At 41.9% G+C, this 19,586-nt stretch overlaps 1 protein-coding gene across 14 annotated transcripts in view; it reads right to left on the bottom strand.

Annotated features, from left to right (window-relative positions):
* Positions 1-19,586, bottom strand: part of auts2a (activator of transcription and developmental regulator AUTS2 a) — a 324,592-nt gene that overhangs the window by 194,943 nt on the left and 110,063 nt on the right. The gene's annotated exons all lie outside the window — the stretch shown is intronic.

Here is a 19,586-nt window from a genome sequence, read left to right as displayed (position 1 = left end):
TCGCAGACCAGACAAACACTGCAGGTTTCATTTCAAAGCACATAAAAAAACTGGCTTTATGGGGCAGTGCAGTAAAGTGTGGCTCAGCCACTTAATAGGAAAAGTAGAGAGATGCTCTGCATGCATAAAGAGCTTGGACAAGAAGATGATGGCACATTTTTCCCGCCCATTTGAGAGGGGGTGTTGAGCTACTGAGCCATATAAACGGTATATTTTCCACCCACTTCTTTCAGCGTATTGGACATCATGTGGTGCGATTAAAGGCCACAAGGCAGGGGGATAGTGACAGAACTCTTGAGTTGAGCAGATAATTAAAATGAAAATGTTTCATTTTCTCTTGCCATTAGTAGTGTGAAAGGAATCCTATTCCTTGAGAGAATTGTATGATGGTTCGAAGGCGGGTGGATTCGCCAAAGTGCTGAGCGTGATAAAGAGAGTTGGATCATTGGGAATGCCTGATGGGCCTCTGTGACTGCTGTGTGTGTGTGTGCTTGCGTGCGTGTGCGTGCGTGTGGTCAGACTGAAATGAGAAAAAGCTGGAGAGAACCAAAAGCAGCAAGAGCACAGACCCAAGGCCACCAATGCCCCGTGCTGTGATAGCACTAATTACATATAACACATTTAATTCCCACCAAAACCAGAGCACATTGTACTTCTTTTTTGGGGAAATGCCACATTGTCTGAGGGGAGTTTATGGACAATTAGAAGGAAAAAAGGAAAATAATATAATATCCACTTTGACCCAGAAACTGATTCCTTGTGGAGGGTTTGACCTATGCTGGTTACATTACCCTGTGAATGTCCTTTGTCACAATCTGTTGGCCTTATCATACAGTTTGTACTTATTACTCAACCTGCTCCTTCGGAATTGTACAGAGGACGCTATAGGTACATTATGCACGACTCAGCCCAAAAAAAAATACAGAAATAAACTCTGTCTTCCATCAGACGCATTAGGTGTGCCTGTACCCATTACAAGAGCTCTATGGAAGAAAATCTGTCTTGACAAAGACTGATGAGCTCTGTGGATGGTGAGCTCATCTCGTCCACTGTAGGTGAATTACCTAAAATGATTACTGATACAAAAAAAAAAGTGGCCAAATTGTCTGTTATCACTGTCTCCTCCTTAATCCACCACGCCTTCCCTTACTTTCTCATTCTGCCTGACATAAGGGGACACCTCCCACACCGAGGGACACAGGGCGGTCCACCGGCCCCACCGAGGCGCCCTGACAACCGGCCACCCGGACGAGGCGGCACGAGCCCAACGACACCCCTCATATTTAACCGTGAGTTATCAAAAATGATGATAATGTTGAGTGCAAAAAAAGTGACCGCATCCTTACTTTTTAATCCGAATTTGACATCAAGCTGACACTGCAATGCTTAAACTGCACAAAATGTCAACTCTTCCTTTTAGTGTGAATACCGTAATTCCAAAAGAACTTGTCCAATAAAGACATCCTCATAAAGTGTGGCTCATCTTTCGAGGCTGTTAAATGGCTCAGGACCTGATTACACAGTTATTTGAACACATATCCCTCAGCTTGTTCTCTTTAATTTGCCCCAGAGCTCCTTTAAATGACTTCAGAGAATACATTTTACTTCTTTTTTTTAAATTATTATTCACTTCTCTCTTTCAAATATCCACATGATGAATCAATTTATTTTCATGGTAGGATGAAGGGACATCTAAAGGAAATGTTGGAGGTCACTGCAATTAAAACTCCTGTAATTTAATGCCCTTCTGTGTGATGCTAAATCTGAATGAGAAGCCCGTGTTGGTGGTATGTGAGACCTCTCCGATGAATACTCCCACTGGGCAGGTAAGTCTTTTAAACATGTTTTATCGCCAATAACAAACACAGCTACTACTGCACTTTATTGCAACCAACCCTTATCGCCAAAGCAGAGGAAATGACTTTTTTTCTGCATTATGTTGCCTAATTATTGTTTCCAGTAATGTAGAATTACTGCATGGGGGTCAAAGATACTATGTACGTACTGATTAAAAGATTACCCAATGTCTGTGTGTGGAAATATTTTTCAAAGTAATGACTAAACTACTTGCAAAATTAGTTGTGACAAAGTAAAGAGGAGCCCACCAATTTGTTTTGTTTTAAAAGGAGATTACCTTTTAAGGTTATTCACCGGGATATATGCTCAGGAGAAAGTAATGTCAAATAAACAGGGTAAAAAAAGCTACAGTCTTTAGTTTGCCCATCTCCAGGGTATACAACAATAAAACGTTTCAGCAACAAAACACAGAAATGCTGAACAGTACTTCAGTAATTGTCCACAATCAAAAGTACATAATGCACATTTTGCACAAATGCTGTCCCTGGGTGACATTTTGGTTGATGGTAACTTCTTCACTATAAATTAGGCAGCCTACTTGACACTTTTGACGCTTTTCCACTGGCAAAAACAGGTACTACAGGTATAAAATATTATTACATTACGATACGAACATAGGAGAAGCTTGGTCATATTGCTTGTGTTTGTGATTATTATATCTATCTGAAGTTACTGAGGTGGAGAATCAACAACTGTTGTCAATCAATTATGATCTTACGAATAGTTTTACTTTGCTTAACTATATTTAAAAAAAAAAAAAAAATGTAAATGCTCTACGGTAAACTACCGGCATGTGTATATAATAGATATTGTATACTATAACATGTTTAGTCATCTCTATTGTGTAAATAATCAAAAGAGTAATCACATGAAAACGATCAGTGGTGCTAAAATATTTTGAGACCGCTTCCATTAGTCAAAAAATAATAATATTTCATATTGTGCATTCTTTGTTTATTTATTTATTTATAGCCCCTTGGGATGCATAATCTCCTTCCTTTCAACTCATACATGCAATCACCAATATACAAAATAAAAAAGGTACTCAATTCCAATGAAGTTGGGACGTGTTAAACATCAATAAAAACAGAATACAATGATTTGGAAATCATCTTCAACCTATATTTAATTGAATCCACTACAAAGACAAGATATTTAATGTTCAAGCTGATAAACTTTATATTTTTTTAGCAAATAATTATTAAGTTATAATTGTATGGCCGCAACAGGTTCCAAAAAAGCTGGGACAGGTGGCAAAAAAGACAGAGAAAGCTGAGGAATGCTTAACATATTAAATTAACATGTTATATCAAGACTATACGGGGCTACTACATGTTCTGACAAGGCCACCTCAACTTGGCTCATCCCAAAAAGGTTTAACGTCGGACCCTGCTTCATGATTTGGTAGAAAAGGTCTTGTGCAGAAATCATTTGGGGGGAAAAAAAAATACAATCAAATGGTTGCCTTTGGTGTGGAAGGAAGTGGATGGATGAGCAGAATCAAAAACAGCATTGATATTGATCAAATCTAATCAATTCTCACCCCTACAAGCAATACATACGGCTTGTCAGATAAATTAAGTACAGAGAAACATCTAAAGTTGGATGCCACTGAGGTCAACCAGTATTAAAAAAAATGAATAAATGTGCATCAGCATATATTTCAAAAGCATTTTCTAATATGAAGCAACTCACCTTATGCAAATAATGACGTTCGCAGCCATGTCTGTCAAACTTTATCAAAGTTCAGATTGTATTGTTCCTAAGGTTTAATACCAACAGCAGTCTTTTAACACTTGCATTAGTCAAGACTGTTAAAATGTTAGATAACACATCCATCCATTGTCTCTTGGTTATTCCTATTTGGGATCACAGGTGAGCTGGAATCTATGGCCCTTTGCACACTGCACTTGGTTTTCGCGGTGTTCACCACGGAACAGGGTGTAGGACAGCGCAAGGACAATGGCGGCCTGGTGCAAGTGTATGCATATTTGGCACTGGTTGCTTAGCCACCGATTAAGATGTAGCCTGGGGCTTTTTCCTACTGGTTTGGATGTAAAGTAGTTACAATAAGGAGGAGGAGGAGGAGACGTGATACAAGGTAACATCTGTATTGTTAAAAAACTGTGAAAACTGTGAACAGACATTTTACTGTCTCTGAGCATCGCTTTAAATATTTTCCACACTTTTTAAGGAAACACAAGCAATACGACCAAGCTTCTCCTATGTTCGTATCCTAATATAATGCTTGCCGGACACGCGACAATCAAGCAACTCGAAGAGGTTATGTTGTAGCTACAAGGGACAAATGACCATCGGCTTAATTTTAAAGGCAAAACATTTGTAAAAGGACTCACATCAGCTCTTTCGCTCATGTCACATTGGCGGCATTGGTTAGACTTCAGCTACATTCAAAGCACGCACACAAAAACATTAATGATGTCTTCACTTACAACTCAGAAACCGAATTATGAGACAATAGAACAAAAAATATATATATTAAAAACGAATTTAAAAACTAAAGTTATATTATCCAGTACATGACAAAATCCAGTTTTAGCAGTTTTTTTTTTTAGAAAGAAAATGTTCTCTATACACAAAAATGTACTGAACCAAAAAACATATGGACCATACTGTGGGTTACTTGTACCATCCCACCCCTAGTAAATTATCTTTGTGAGATAAACAAAGATATATGGAATTGTTAATACACATGTCTATTATTCTCAAATATCAGACTATTATACAGCTTACACTCCTAATGTTGACAGTGTTACTAATTACAGTTCCTTATTTCAGTACCGTTCTGCTTCTTTGCCTTGAATCAAATTTTGGGTGTTATAAGAAAGTGTGTTCATGTAGAGTAATTACGTATATATTCTGTGTATGTCAATGTTCTTATCTCATATGTCGGCCAATATATAGGTTATCGGCCAATGTATTGGATATTGATAAATTATTGACCATTGCTCACCATGACCATTGTCAAATTTGACTAAAGCGTACTGGCTTATTCTCAAGTGATATGAGGCGACAGAGTCAATGTAATCAAGCACTGAAATCGGCCCTGCAAACATTTCGAATCAAAAGCCATTTGAGACTGAGCCATGCACACCCAACCTAGCAACGCAACAACCTCATAATCCTCACGAGACAAAAAAGAAGGCAGGGAGTTTCGAGAGCTGCCTTCTCAATTCGAGCCTCTGTGGGATTCTGTTGCCTTCAACTCCTGGTTTCCCTTAGTTACGCACAGCAGCAGCTGGAGAGCTCGCCAGTAATAAACCCCAGAACAGTTTAACATCTTTTATTGTTCTTGTGCGTCTCTCAGAACAGCTAACCTGTACTCGCAGGATCTGGCAGTGAGAATTCCACGAGGGCAGCAATGAAAGAGGATCTCATTTACCTAAAAGCGCTTATGAATTTTTAATTTGCTTTAACAAGTAAATTAACAAGTCCCTCATTTGGGAAGTTTTATGGCTGCTTGCCACTGAGGGAGAACCATGAAAGTTTTATAGATAATCCACTCGCTGGGAAGCATCGTTGATAATAAATTGTCTATTTCCTGGGGCGTAGTCGTACCCGTTGGTTTCCGCTGACTACACTTTGAATAGCTCTTTTTATGCTGCCTTCAGAGGTCTATATACTATGGTTATTAAACTGCTCGCAAGGCTTGCAACTCTGCGGTTAAAATGAACAACTTGAGGAATTCCAGTGGACTTGACACAGGTTCTGACATTGTCGCCTTCGGGGGCCCTATTGTCATACATTACAAAACATTAAATTTAGCAAATTACGAGGCTTAAAAGTCTCTATGTAAATCAACCTCACACTTTAAATCGAAACTCACCTTGAGTTGCTTGACAACAGCAGTTGGAAAGTGCTGCTCTGGTTTAACACTCAGCAAGCTTTATCGGATAAGACTGGGAAGTGAAAAGGGGACCTTAGGGTTCGTCAGGGCCTGTAAGAGGGCTGACAAGAGGACCTACGACATCTTTCTGACAGCGGCTGTGTGGAGAGCCCACCAGCATGGCCGGACGCTGACCCGTTGCTTTGCTCCGAGGCCCAGCTGCTCTAACTGACACAGACAGCAGTCCCGCCTGGCCCTCGTGTCACCCATAAGTCCTTGTGCCACACTCCGTCGCAGCCTGTCACTAAGCATCAGCCCTTTGCTTCCATTGCCCCAGATTTGTTTATTGTTAGCTCTGTGTGGGGGCAAAAAGGTCGCAAGCATCCAGTGTGAAGATAATCCTTAATACCACTGTTAGTTAATCATGGTGACGAAGGCTCAATCCCGTTTGTCCCTTTAGCCTTTCCTCTTCTTTTCCCCTCCTCCCTTGGAGGGCCAAGATGAAGGGTAAAAAAAATGCCCCCAAAAATTGGGATGCCACTCGATACTGCTATGTCATCACCCCTCGCCGTTTGCTGGATGTGTCATAGGCAAATGTGACAATTATATGCATTGTTTTTTTGGTTTTTTTTTTATTTAGATTTTTTTTCTCGCAGTTTATGTGTATATGCAGTTTCTAAAGGTGACTGGTATTTTGAAAACATTTATAATAAATGTTTCCTACCACATGGTAAGGTGCATGTATTTCTATATTAACTCATTTTGATCTACTCTAGGAACACCTATTTAGAAAAGGAACACATTTTGACAAACTACCATTGACGTTCCGTAATGTCGGCCAATAAGTAACACTAGCAAAACACAGATCGTTTGAAAAAAATAATAGAAAATATGTTGAATATACAAGCGATATGACAAAAAATATTGAAAACAAATATGAACTGTATCAAACATATATGTAATACAAATAACAATATAATATTAAGGACATCAATTTAAATACAGTATCTACATTTTAGCTGCAAAAATCTATCTGTGTTTGCCTCAGTGTCCTCATGTCGTTGTTTTTCAGATTCGTCTAAAGGGAGCTCTAGAATTGCATTTTGTGTCCATTTTCTTTTCGGCACCGGGCTTGTGGTTCTTGAGTCTTCTGGAATTCTGTGTCATGTTTCCTGTGGAGGAAAATGAACCCAATAGTTGTCGGCAATTACGTTGGCCTCAGGTATGTTTTTTTTAATTTTTTTTAAAGTAAACCAATGCCAGACAACGATATTCACAGTTTACGGCTAAACTATGAAGAAATACTTGATTAACATGCGTGAATATGCAGCTAACCGATCTGGAAAGCAAACGCCACAGTACTGGACTCGAAAGTGACATGACTTGCGACGGAGCATTCGCTAACAAAGCTTCTGAATGTAAAGTTAGCTGTCTTATTATTCTGTCAAGCATTCATGAAAGGCAGTGCATTGAAGTGAAGTCCATCATCGGTATAGCTATTAGCAAGCTTGTTACGATGAGCCATTTACCAACAATTATAAACATTTACGTTTTGTAGCAAATGTTTGTATATCTGATAGAAACATGACTGTCATTAGTATAAAATCAAGAATTATGCTTAATTACTTACTTTCATGTAATTCCTTCTTTGTCCATTCTGCCGTCTTGTAAGAAAGTGTGATGTTTTTCATAGCTTTTTGTCAGTCTCATACTCCATGGTATCAAGTGAGCACCCGGTTTGTCTTGGTTTAAAGGGTTGTACACCCCTTGCTTTGTAGCCCTTCCCCTAACCCTTACGGAGCATTGGGACACCCATTGGTCCTGGTGAACGTGCAAAAACGAGGGCTAAAGGGCGAAATGAGGACCAAGGGGTAGAATTGGAATTGAGCCTAACCGACATAGACATTGTCAGCATGTTTACTTGTGGTCAAGATGTCATTCATAGCTGGGTTAAAGTGCTTCATAACCATGGAAAAGCGCCATTTCCTCTCCTTTACAATCTTCTAACATCATTGTGTGTAAGGAATCTCTGGATACCTTGTCAGACATCATTTTCCAAGCGGGGGATAGATCAGTAAGGCCACAGCGGTGGCTTTTTTAGCTTCTGTGCTGGAATGTGAAGCCAGAGCAAGGATATGAGCCACTGAGGACTAGTCACAGTAGCCGCAGGGTAAAAGCATCCTGAGCAGAGTGGCAAATGGAGGCTTGGGGGAAGAACAAGAGGATGGGGGGAATGCATGGCTGAGAGCACTGTCTTGATCTCATCAGTCATACTAAGGACTCCATTTCCTCCACCGCAAGCTGGAGGCGACTGAAGTTTGTGGCTGCATTTATCTATTGCCATAAATCCTTGATTTATGACGACATTACAGACAAATCAATATGCTTTTAACATCCATCCTCTGGCCTGCGTCACAAGCACCCCACTCCTCTCTCACAAATGGTCATATAATGCTGTAGTCTGGTGCATTGAGTTATGGGGACAATTCCCAGATTTAATAATGGAAGGCGCTAGTGGGGAAAAGTTAGTGCTGAGAGGAGGGTAGCAGGAGACCTGCACTCTCAGATCATTTCTGAACATCTTGTTATAGAGGCCAAGCATGGCAGTAAAACAACCCCCTGCCCACTTTATACACCTCCAAATCCCTTAAAAGGGAGGGGGAGGATGGCTATGAGACCAGATGAATGCTCATCATCGCAAAACTACTCATCAAAAAATGTGTGCGCAATTAATTGCATGGCTCCCCAGCCCTTCAATCTGTGCTACAAAGTTATTACTTCAATATTGGCTTTCAGAGACCCATCCAACTATAGCCACAACTAGTGTGCCAGAGGAAAAAAAAAAAAAAAAAAAAAAACAGCTTGCAGTGTATGGGCGGCCTCAATAAAAAGTGGTATGGAAAAAAAGACAACAGAGAAAAAGACCTCTCCTAACGTCTTGCAGGGGCTATCATTTCTCTGTTTTATTGCCATTTATTTTCCTCTAGGAATTCACTGCCAGTATATTGGCAAGCCTTCCAGTAGATGGATGCAATTAAATTTAGCACAGACACTTAACACTGGGTCATGCCTTGTGCACAGTTCGTGTGGAAGTAACATGATAGACAAAGCTTCTAGTTTAGAAAAAAATGCATGTTTAATGTTACATAAATAGTAGCAGAATACTAACCCTGTAATAGGGGCTCTGTTGAAAACAGGAAAAGGCAACAACGGCAGAACATGCATCGTACCTTGATCTTGATTATGGCTGAGAGACAACCCAACTACCTCCCGGCTAAAGGCCTCTTTATACTCCCGCATTGCATCACGTGACCGTCGCATTGGCCCGCGCGGCCCCATTGTTGTTGCTTTGTTCCTTGTTACGGAAAGGAAAGGAAAAACGGCTACCGGAAATGGCCAAAAAATGCAGAGTAAACTCCACCCTTTGGCGTCCTAGCCAATACCAGCCGTAGCGACCCCCCCCGACTTGGAGGAGAACTGCAGTATGTTTTCAAAACTGCGCGCGTGGGTTGCGCTCGAGTATAAAGGCAAACTGCGCGCGGGATAGCCGCAATGACGTCAGCGCGGTCACCGCCCGCGCGAGTATAACGAAGCGTTAAGGCATCAGCGGCTCTCTTCAGTTAAGAAACCAATGAAACACTTCCGAAATTCAATTGGTTTATAATGACTCTATAAGCTCGTAAAAAAAAACATGACGCAAATTGGTTTAGCTAATACTGAGTCATGTTTGACAATTAAGATTTAAACCTGACCGCTGATGAAATCTTTGTATTCATGCAGAGATTTTTTCTTACTAAGTAAAAAAGATGGTAAGTGAATGTCAAGAGGTCATTTGATGATTTCTTGTCAGCCGATGGATATTGTGGACAGACGGTCAGTGATGTGCTGCGAGTACTGGTATAAACCAAAATGAACGATACTATCTCACCTTAGCCACATTTGGCTCCATCTGCACTAGTATTCAGGGGATTAGAGAGGCTGTAAAAATAATGGCAGAATATACATTTCCTATTCGGCTGACCTGAGTGCATGCCCAAGGCCGGCTCTATCATCAGTAATCTCTGCAGTAAATGTCCTCATCTAACCACCTTCCCAACATACCCATCTGCTGTTATCAAGTTATAAAACTATCATAATAAAATAAGCAGAGTTTGTTTGCATTGTTAGGATTATGCCAGCAAACATCTGGTCTGGCAACGGGTGTTAACAAAATCACAGTGAAACGACATAATTGCAGTTGAAATGATCATCAAGAGAGGTTATTCACATGAAACACTCACAAACACTGTACTGGGTAGTGATGTAAGGTGGTAGATAAAGCCAAGATGATGAAAGACCATTGTCCATTAACCTTATACAAACCCAATTCCAATGAAGTTGGGACGTTGTGTTAAACATAAATAAAAACAGAATACAATGATTTGCAAATCATCTTCAACCTATATTTAATTGAATACACTACAAAGACAAGATATTTAATGTTCCAACTGATCAACTTTAATGTTTTTAGCAAATAATCATTAACTTAAAATTTTATGGCTGCAACACGTTCCAAAACAGCTGGGACAGGGTCATGTTTACCACTGTGTTACATCACCTTTTCTTTTAACAACATTCAATAAACGTTTGGGAACTGAGGAAACAAATTGTTGAAGCTTTGTAGGTGGAATTCTTTCCCATTCTTGCTCGATGTACAGCTTCAGCTGTTCCACAGTCTGGGGTCTCTGTTGTCGTATTTTACGCTTCATAATGCGCCACACATTTTCAATGGGAGACAGGTCTGGACTGCAGGCAGGCCAGTGTAGTACCGGCACTGTTTTACTACGAAGCCACGCTGTTGTAACACGTGCAGAATGTGGTTTGGCATTGTCTTCCTGAAATAAGCAGGGGCGTCCGTGAAAAACACGTCGCTTGGATGGCAGCATATGTTTCTCCAAAACCTGTATGTACCTTTCAGCATAATGGTGCCTTCACAAATTTATAAGTTACCCATGCCATTGGCACTAACACAGCCCCATACCATCACAGATGGTGGCTTTTGAACTTTGCGTCCATAACAGTCCGGATGGATCTTTTCCTCTTTTTACCGGAGGACACAACGACCACAATTTCCAAAAACAATTTGAAATGCGGACTCGTCGGACCACAGAAGACATTTCCACTTTACATCAGTCCATCTAAGATGAGCTCGGGCCCAGAGAAGCCGGCGGGGTTTCTGGGTGTTGTTGATAAATGGCTTTTGCTTTGCATAGTAGAGTTTCAAGTTGCACTTACGGATGTAGCGCCGAACTGTATTTACTGACATTGGTTTTCTGAAGTGTTCTTGAGCCCATGTGGTGATATCCTTTACACATTGATGTCGGTTTTTGATGCAATGCCGCCTGAGGGATCGAAGGTCACGGGCATTCGATGTTGGTTTCCGGCCTTGCCGTTTACATGCAGTGATTTCTCCAGATTCTATGAACCTTTTGATGATATTATGGACCGTAGATGATGAAATCCCTAAATTCCTTGCAATTGTACATTGAGGATCACTGTTCTTAATCTGGAGTTTGCATGTTCTCCCCGTGGATGCATGGGTTTTCTCCGGGCACTCCGGTTTCCTCCCACATTGCAAAAACATGCGTGGTAGGTTAATTGACAACTCTAAATTGTCCGTAGGTGTCAATGTGAGTGCGGATGGTTCTTTGTTTGCATGTGCCCTGCCATTGGCTGGCAACCAGTTCAGGGTGTACCCCGCCTCCTGCCCGATGATAGCTGGGATAGGCTCCAGCACGCCCGCGACCCTAATGAGGAGAAGCGGCTCAGAAAATGGATGGATGGACGGTTTTTGTCATACAAATGTTTAATGTAATAGTGCGGACAAGCGGTATAGAAGGATGGATGGATGGATCATAGATGGATGGATGCTACATGACTTTAAGACTGCATTAGTAATAGACTGAGGCACATTCCGACATACGTAATAATTTGGGTTATGTTGCCGCTGTAGTTGGGAACTTCAACATAAACCAAGGACCCCTGTAATCATGTTTAACAGTTTGAAAACAGCTCATAGAGCATAACATCCTTTATCTGTACCACAATGATCTGATTATTATATCTATGATTGACCTTGAAAATTTAAATAGATGTGTGAATAGTGGTCTTTGTACTTATTAACTGCATATCCACATTGTTATGGTTCTCCCTTGATTCCTTGAAGATCCTATTTGTGCAGCACATGCTTTTCTGTTCACTTACTTACTGATTGAACTGTAGTAAAAGAATACTCTGCTTACCTGATTGAAATAAACAGATCTGTATCATCAAAACTAGCAGTGTCACATATTCTATGATTGATAACGAATCACCCAATGTTGCGGGTGCTATATTGAGGTTGTACTGTAATTTAAGATGGTACTGCTTTCAGGAAAGCTACTGGGGAAAGCTACAGGCCACGCAAGACCTCACAGCATTCAACACTGTGTCGACTGCGGAACAAAAAGCTGCCCTTTGTGTGTCACAAATTACAACACACAGGGGACCAGTTATAGCTGAGCCAAGTACTACATCACATGTAGTATGTGGGTGGCTTAGTGCTCCTTTATTTATAGAATTGTTATTCCCATCTGTAGTAGTGTCTTTCAGCAGCCATTAGAGAATTTGGCAAGACAAAAATATTACTCCTTTTTTGCTGTGCCCTTATTCTATTTGCGTTTTTGTCTGGGAGACTCTGGGAGAGTTCCTTTCACTGACAGATCAGGTGCACAACATTTTGGAGTTTGGTTATTTTTCTCTTCCCTTGCACTTGCAGCATGTTTTATTTAGCGCACCACATCTTGCTCTATGTCGAGCTATTTTCTGAGACAAAAACAGGCCAGGTGGTCAAATGCTTTCGCACTTGGCAAGGCATCAAGCGCTACGAATGCCGACCACATGAAGGCAATTATGCGAGTAAAATGACTTCCTTATTGTTATAAATCCACCCCCTGGACCTGGGGAATGGTTAAAAGCCACCATGAGTGAGTTCTCACCAGGGTCCAAGACAAGGCGGCTAACCTTACTATAAAAGACCCCGACAAGCTCTGTCAATGCAATCTGCTGAATGCCTTGAGTGATACAGGATCGATACTCTGCACTCTCCTCGGTCATCACCAGTGACAAGGCCTTAAGTAATAACATAGCTTGTGCGGCCTCTCCAACGTCAATGCTTCCACTGCCACAATATTTCTGCTTTTATGTCCAGATTTTTCTATTTGGATGGAAAAAGGACGAGATGGAATGTGGGAGGGAGCAGATAGAAGGGGGACTTGTGGAGGTGAGGTGATGAAGAATGGTTATGTCTTTTCACTGATGCTGGTTTAGAGAGAGAGAGGTGGAAAAAAAGTGGTGGTACGGAGGTAGGGGGGGTCTGATAAATCGAAAATGACTGGCTGCCGAGTTGTAATCTGCCAGCGCCAAGCCCCCTGTAGCAACAAGCCAAATGAAAAAGCACGCTGACAGGCCAGAGAGATGAAGGGCCTGCGGTAGATTACGGAGCGGAGATGGCACAAGGTGGGGAGAAAGAGGAGAGGGAGAGATAGGGACAGAAAGAGGGAGGGGGACAGACCTAACATGGGGTGGGACAGTTTGTTCTCGTTCGCAAAGGTCATCGGAGGACAAAGACAGAAATTAGTCGTCTGCAGCGATACATAAAATATACACATCCACACATATTAATTCCCTTTTTCCACAAGACAAATAGCATGGCTGAGATTGTCATGCTTTTCTCCAAAAGATAATAACTAAATCAATAGCACCTCTGCTGGTTACAACCGAGTAGTGCACTTTGTTGTCTGAGTTGCTTCACGCAACTCAATTGATCGGTTTCAGAAAATCATCAGAATTCTTAACGATCAATTAATTGTCTAAATGGTTACTATGCTCATCCCTATTCAGGAGAGAAGAATCACTTAGACAAATGTGTCTCTCAAACAAAGCGTGTCTTCTTGTAATAAGCAAGTAAATGTCACAAAGAAAGAAATACAAAATGATGAATGCCCTCCTTTACCATGTCATGTTATGCTTCTTTGTCAAATTCACTGGCAAATTACACTGTGACGGGCAACTAAAATGTCACACTATTTACTGATAACGGATATCGCCGTCTTGCCTCGAAAACCTCACGCTGGAAAACACATCAGGCTTTACCCTTTTAAACTGTAGCCTGGAAAACTAGAAATCACACTCACACACTATAGCTGAAAACAATGTGTCACGATTTGAGGGCATGTAAAGCTCTTCTCACATGTGATCTTTGCATTTTAAAATGTCAGCGGGACAGGGAGTGGGGGGGGGGTACAGAGTACCCAAAGAGGCAATTGTCCTTCATAATCAAGTGAATCGAGCTGCGACATCAAAATCCGACACAAGAGCTCCACCTACTGCAAGAGCCTCCAATGTGTCCCTACTTCTGATGTGTACACAGCCAGGCTAACCGAAAGGAAATAACTGTGCACATAAATAACATGATGTTTATTCCTTACTATTTATTTACATTTCATAATACAATGACAGATTAAGGGGTATCCAATTTGGTTGGAGCTAATAAAGGTGTGTGCGCTATGCCTGTTCGCCCCCTCACAGTAATAAACGTGAAAGTCTGGTGTCAGGGTACGGGCTGAGAGAAGGGCTTATGCTGCCTCACTCTCTGCCTTCCTAACAGGCCAGCTCACCTTAATACGCAACACAGCTCTCTCCCAAGAAACGCAAGGTCAATTCAGCAGCAGCACGCAGACCCAGGACAAGACTACTGGCATTGCAAGTGGGCACTTAATAAAACTCATGTGGAAAATAATGGAAGATGGTACAGGCAGATCCCACCCTCTAGGACCATGGAGGGCAAAGCAAATAGTGTGTCTGCACCATCCACAGGTTACACATCTACATCGGATGAGCTGCATATATTTACAAATCACCCGCGGCTCAGCGTGGGGTCTGATGAATTCACAAACAGCAGGAAGCAGTGCCAGTGTGCTTTCAATAGCATTATCAGCAACTCTTTGTAGTTTATCCATTGATGCTTTTTTTTTTTTTCTACCAGTCTCTGCCTCACCACTTCAGCAGACATGTCAAGGAAGGCAACTGGGGGTTTAAAGATGTAAAGTCTGGATCCCTCCTCCCCTTGTTTCATTTGCAGACCCATGGATCACAGTTGGACTGTCACAGAGAAAAGCCATCTCTCTCACAGCATGGCCGCTGTTTCACTGATCGGCTGCATGCACCCTCACTTCCCACACTCCCACTGGGCTATTCAGAAAATAATGACCGAAACTGAACCGTTTCTATCCTTATCATGGTCATTCCTGGTTGTGGGATTGGAAAAAAAACAAACAAACAAAAAACAACAACAGTAACACTACAGTTCCAGACTTACCTGGGAAGAAAAATGATTATGACAGTAAAACTGCACAAAAAGCGTTCGTCAATGCACTTGACTTTGTGGTTTACGTGTAGTTGTTGTGGTTATTGATGTAATGCACGGTTGCTGTAGAAAAAAATGTGAATAAATTCACGAAATATTATCTGACTTAATAAGCCTCTATGTAAATGCAAGGCATGCCAGAGTCTTGGGGTTTGGTTGTGACTGTCTGAGGAAAAATGGGTTCTCAGGCTGAGGTTCATCACTTTTATCTACAGGCATTTTCCAGAACACAATTGCCAGTGTGAGATGAAGCTTTTACGGAAGCAGTGCAAAACTGCACTGATACTTAATCAAAGGAATACTGAGGGAAGTAATGTGAGTTAGTTCCACTGTGACAGCTTTTGTGTCAAATGGCTTTGAACTATGGAGTCTTCCTATCGCCGTATAATCAAGCCAAAATTCAGGCATCTTAAGCCTAATAGGAAGGGGTTTTCTAATGCTGGCGTGTAGCACACATCGCCACTAATTATCCAGCCCAAAATAAGGAGAAAAATAGCTCACAGCTAGCTTTGGTAAAAATACCTTGTTCATCATAGTGGATAATAGAATTAAGTATGACTAAAAGGAAAAGTTGTAAAGAGATGCCACATGAAGTGTTACAATGTTTCAGGATAACACGGTGAAATGTTCAACTAATGTTATGACTTATGCTGCTTTAATATAAATGAACCTGCTTCCATAACAACATCGATGCAACCTTGACACCAAAGCTGCATTTTGTCTCGAAGATAAGACTCCCCTCGGATTCCATGTACTGTGAACTCAAATAGTCCTGACTGAGACAGACAAAACACCAAAACCATGCCGTCAACGAACCTTGTGAAATGTGCATGAGTCAGCACACGGACAAGTTCCCACATAATGACAACTGTGCTGAGTACAAAATAAAACGAAGCCAAGGTTGTGAAGTATATGGCGCTACAATGATTCATGACCTCCAAGCGTTTTCATTCTCAATGCAGCGTTTCAGACTCCGAGACTCAATAAACTTCGACTCTCCACAAACACTAAATGTACCTGTAAAGCGATAATGTAGCACCTTTAATGTATACAGTGTTTAAACCACAAAACAAAGAGTATATTAGGTTTAATTTGAACGCAAAAAGACACAGGAACACCTCAAACATGCAAAGCCGAATACTGCTTCCCATCATTTTTAATGATGGGAAGCAGTGGGGTTTGGGTGAGTAGTGTTATGGTCTCACAGGACAAAGAAAGACACCACAACAAAAAGAATTCCGTTAAAAGGACCCAATAAACAAGTCTGTTTTTTTCCACTCCTCTCTTTATTTTTTGGAAGAAAACCTTTCATTTAAAATTGTCTGTATATGCGTCATACACGTTATAAAAGCAAAATATATCTTCATAAGCCCGAAAGAAAGCCACCGAAGCGCTCCTGCTGAATTCCCCGCAGGACATCTTTTAAACACACGACTAAATAATTCAGCACCGCCTGAACAAAGACTGAATCTGAACGAGGCCTTGGTTCTCTCATGTATGCTGCACTTTCTTTCCCCGTCCCACAAGAAGTGCCAATGAGACAGGCACTTTTCCCTCTGTTCGTGACTTCTTGATTTTTTTCTGGTTTATTTCAGGCTTTCAGACAAGATTTTCATCCCACAGCTACACATTTGGCTGCTGCTGCTAGTACTTTAGTCAGACCCAAATGTCTTCCTTCCCAGACGGGCTAGTTTCAACGCCAGCATGTCACCCTTCCCCTTGACCTGTGGGTGGTGCTACATGACAAAATATCAGGATGGTGAGGGCGCAGAACATGACTTAAGAGCACAAGGACATCATCATTATAGTCATCAGTTAATTATTCATCACATTTAAGAGACGCAGGCTATCTTCATAAAGCTAGGATAATACAGTATATATATTACCCCTATCGTCAACCTCTTTCTCTTGTCAGAAACACTTGTTTCCAATCATCCAACCATTTTCTATATCACTTGTCTTCATTAAGGTCTCGGGTCAGCTGGAGCGTATTCTACCTGCACTGATCGCCAGCCAATCATAGCCCACATATAGACTGACGTTCTCACTCATATTCTAAACTATGGACAATTTTGAGTCTTCAATTAACCTAACATGCATGTTTTGGGAATGTGGGAGGAAGCCACAAGTCACGAAAATAAAGGCCAGCGTTGGTGAATTTGATCACGGTGCAAGCAGACAGATACACGAGTTCCGCAGGCATGTGGTGTGGATCAGACGTATTTCAATCATAAATATGTAAACAGCGGACATAGAACCCTCTGAATCATTGTCATCATGGGTGGGGATAGATTCATGAGGTCCGCTGGCATATTTAAGTCACTCGCAGTTATCAGCAGCTCACATACATAAAATATACACTGTCACTTGGACATGTATTTAATCATGTCCAAGTGACAGCAATGCTCCAGTCACGCACGGATCACTCTCATTCCGCCTCACTTAAAGGGAATGGATGAAAGAAGCTGCTTTGATTGGCGGCGACTAAAGTCGGCTGTGTTCACACGCGCCAGTGCACACAGATCCTTTTGTAAAATACGGCAGCCGCGCGCACCTGCGCAATTATGACAACCCGGTCTAACTCACCCCCTCGCAGAGTTACGCCACGAGCCGCGCCGGGATTGTGCTAGTCACGAAAACAGAGCCCATAGGATTAAACTGTTTTGCAGCATTTCAGTTTTCCTGAATTTTCGAGCGTGGCTAAAATGGCAACATATGATCTACTGGGTCATGAGTCACCCCTCCCTCATTATATAAAAACTTAGCGCCTTCTTCGCGTCAATGGTCATCCGTCCATCCATCCATCCATTTCTGAGCCGATTCTCCTCACTAGGGTCGCGGGCGTGCTGGAGCCTATCCCAGCTGTCATCGGGCAGGAGGCGGGGTACACCCTGAACTGGTTGCCAGCCAATCGCAGGGCACATAGAAACAAACAACCATTCGCACTCACAGTCATGCCTACGGGCAATTTAGAGTCTCCAATTAATGCATGTTTTTGGGATGTGGGAGGAAACCGGAGTGCCCGGAGAAAACCCACGCAGGCACGGGGAGAACATGCAAACTCCACACAGGCGGGGCCGGGGATTGAACCCGGGTCCTCAGAACTGTGAGGCTGACGCTCTAACCAGTCGGCCCACCGTGCTGCCTCAATGGTCATCCGGCACAATTTCAAGTTAATTAGTTATTATTACCAGGCCCGTTTCTACCACTACAGCGTGAAGTTAGCTAGCTAGCTACTCCGCAAAAATGCATCTTCCCTGTACGCCACAATTTTACAGAACAGCTCAGTGTCACTATTTAAATTCCCAAGCAAGGAGGTGACGCTGCTCAAGAAGCCCCAGAAGACAAGAACCCCCTAGCGTCTCTCAGCGTGGAAAACGACAGTAAGAGGAGAATTGTTAGCTCACATTTTGCCAATAGAAAGAATAGTTCACTAGTTGGACATAATACAGTATTGAGTGGAGACGAATTCATAAAAAAAAAATTGGACGGCAAGGCTGAGGGCAAAGGCTTTTAGCTCAGGGTCAACTTGTGAAAGATTGTAGCGCTGGGCCAACTTGTGTCGAGGATTTACACTTGTAATTCTGATTAAAAATACACAACAGACCTTTTAAACGTTCATGGCACTCTGTCTCTCTGTTTCTCTCTTTTTCCCCTTGCAGCTGGTAATTGCAGTGATTTTACACGGTTGTTATTACAAACAGGCAAGCGGTGCTTCTATACGTGCCACGGGCCTGTAACACCAGGAGCGCTTGTGCATGCTAATGACTGCAATCAGGGCCCGCACCAGCGAGAGATGCCTTTGTTTTCTCCGACACTGTGGAAAGAGGCAAAGAGACGCGCACAAACACAACAACACACTTCAACTCTCTTCAGGATGAATACAACTGAAGAGAACAACAGTGGCTGTGATTGTCTCCTTACAGAAGCTTTTCATTGCCATATGCAGAGCCGAGCAGCTATCAAAGGAAATGTGCCATTAACATGCACCATTACACAATGTTATATTTACATTTTAGGTATGTGTCAAGGGACTTTGCAGAGCAAAAAAAAAAAGACAAAGTGCTTTGTACTTGCACTGCAAATAGTGGGAGCATAATAATGTGTATTGTTTTTCAGCTTGCCTATAGTGGTAAGTTTTGAGCAAAGCACAATTAGCCATTACAACATGACGCACATAATGCTTACAAATGGGTTTCAATTATGTAGTTGTAACACCTTTCCACCTCTAAGATACTAGGAGAGCTTTTACAATGAGACCAGTAACACTGACGGTAGCAAAAAACTGGCATCAATCAGCATCAGAAGCAACTTGGGGAAAAGTATCCCCCCCCCCCCCCCCCATTTAAACCCACAACCGAAATATTTCCTACAGAAGACACACTGCTGCACAGCAGTAGCAAGCCAAAGATGAAACAACATATCTGACCAGGTTTT

The sequence above is a fragment of the Phyllopteryx taeniolatus genome, chromosome 17 (genome assembly GCF_024500385.1).
Source record: "Phyllopteryx taeniolatus isolate TA_2022b chromosome 17, UOR_Ptae_1.2, whole genome shotgun sequence".
Taxonomy (NCBI): Eukaryota; Metazoa; Chordata; class Actinopteri; order Syngnathiformes; family Syngnathidae; genus Phyllopteryx; species Phyllopteryx taeniolatus.
The sequence above is the reverse complement of the archived record's forward strand: the minus strand, read 5'-3'. Positions and strand labels throughout refer to the sequence as shown.